The sequence below is a fragment of the Malurus melanocephalus genome, unplaced genomic scaffold, assembly GCF_030028575.1.
Source record: "Malurus melanocephalus ecotype Western Australia unplaced genomic scaffold, MMel_1.1 scaffold_371, whole genome shotgun sequence".
NCBI lineage: Eukaryota > Metazoa > Chordata > Aves > Passeriformes > Maluridae > Malurus > Malurus melanocephalus.
Window position 1 is genome coordinate 448,323 of NW_026623603.1, and position 2,074 is coordinate 450,396.

At 48.0% G+C, this 2,074-nt stretch overlaps 1 protein-coding gene across 1 annotated transcript in view; it reads left to right on the forward strand.

The window, feature by feature from the left end:
* The first annotated feature begins 309 nt into the window (after window positions 1-309).
* Window positions 310-2,074, forward strand: part of PAIP2 (poly(A) binding protein interacting protein 2) — an 8,500-nt gene continuing 6,735 nt past the window's right edge. Inside the window, exon 1 of the mRNA XM_057378696.1 lies at window positions 310-452. The gene's annotated coding sequence lies outside the window, so the exon portion shown is untranslated. The remainder of the gene's footprint in view (window positions 453-2,074) is intronic.

Consider the following 2,074-nt stretch of genomic DNA (forward strand, 5'->3'; position numbering starts at 1 on the left):
CACCGGCACACGGCGTTTGGGCCGGCGGCAGCTCCGCTGGTACCGACACATGGCCCCGGCAGCGCCTTCGGGCACCCGCCGCGGGGCCCCGTTCGTGCCGGGGCGCTGCTCCCACAACCCCCGCCTTAGCCCCGCGAGAAGGAGGCGGCTGCGTTCGGTAACCTCCAGCGCAGCACTTGGAAGCGTTTATATCAGATAGCGCTGGCGTCCCGCGTGAATTTGATTAAGAAATCTGTTTATTGGGCGGGTATAATTATGAGGCGGTTATAATCAGCTCTGTTGATAAGAGCCGTGTGCTAATCTCGATAGATAACGAGGAGCTGGGCCGGCGCTGCCGACTCGCAGGAGGAATCACCGGGTGATAAACAAGTCACTGACTCCTGCACGAGCTGCTCTAAAACACCTTTCCTTAATCTTCAGCTGCCACTAAAACCATCACGAGTTGGGTTTGGGTGCGTAACGCAAATGTCTTAATTTTTTCACTTAATTGTTTTCATCATTTTTTTTTCCTGTCATGGCTTAGGACCTGGGGTTGGTGCATGGAATTAGGCCTGACCTCACCTCCGGAGAAGGCAGTGGATAATCTTCTTTCGTGACTGGGTTTTAAATGCAGACTCTTCAGTCACAAAGCTCTGAATTTTAATGATGGTCGTTCAAGGGCTCTTCAGGGCTGTAACTGCAGCAAAATTCAGGGAAATGGGTGAATTAATGGGCCTTTGATGCTGTGGAGSAACAAGCTCCACACTCCATACAGAAAACAACTCAGAGTTAACTGAAAGCCTGTTGTTACAAGATTTTTAATTTCTGATTTCATTCCTAAGATAAAAATCTGATTTTTTTTCAGTTTCTTTCCTTATRCACTTGCAGTGTGCTTGCTCCATCACCCCCACTCCACACCAAAATCCCAGAGGAACTTGGATCAGAACCTCCCAGCGTGTCAGAATTTTCCCCATTTTCTGTTCCTTAGCACTGCCAGTGTTACATTTTCTCTTCTAATGTGAGGAGCTTTGAGCTCCTTTGATTCCCACCTACTCCCAGATGGAAAATGGGTTATTTTTACTCCCAGCAGCAGTGTAGCCTGGCACTGGGGCTTGYTTCCTGCAGCAGCCTGCTTAGATTAGGACTTTTTGCAAGACTGAAGTGGCATTTGGCTCTCCCCCTCAGAATTCCCTGCCTGAAAATGTTGCATCCAGAGCTGGTGAAACGAGACTGATCTTGTCCCCACATGTGAGCACAGAAACTTGATCTTGTATCTTGAAGTGGAGAAATAGGAAGGTTTATTTRTTCTGTTGGAAGCTGCAGAAAATGAAATTGGGAGTGCTGGGAGAGAGGGACCGGCCTGGGGCTTCCTCACTGTTCCTGCAGGATGAGTGAGTGTTGGCCTGTTTCCTGTGGAAAAGGCATGAATGGACTCAGGGCTTCATCAGAGAAACTTCARATATTCAGGCTGAGCCTGGGTCCTTCTTGAAGATCATCCCAATCACCGTGCCATGATGGACTATCTCAGTTTAGAGACAAGTGTGGGAGAAAACGCTCTGAAATATGTTTCTTCTAAAGAAAAAGATTTCAGCAATCCCTTCCCACCTGTACGAAATTAATTTTTTGGATGAATGTGGAAAAAAAAAAGCCCTGTTATTTGACAAAAAAAGACACMTGCAGGGAAAAAAATTAATAACGGCTAAATGTTGAACCTTCAGAACCYTACCCCCCACTCACACATCCACAGCAGAATAAATGAACCCAAAGTTCCCAGGGAAGGGAAAAACTACSAAGCASGTGGTGAGAAGGAACAAATGGCAGACAGCCTTTTGTCTTGGGTGGGGGGAGGAAACTCCACAGAGGAGCTCGGGGCAAACAGATGGGAACCTGGTGAGCCTCCAGTGTTGGTCTCCTCTTTGCTGCAGATGAAGCTGGTGGATTTGGAGTCCTTTCGYTGGTTCAGCTTCTCTTGAGGTCTGGGCCGAGATGGGGCTTCCCCCCAGTGGTATCATTYGGACTAAAAACCAAGCTGAGCAGTCCTAGAAAAATTAACAGAAGCTGCCAAAGAATTGCTGCTACAGTCCAGGGAAAACCT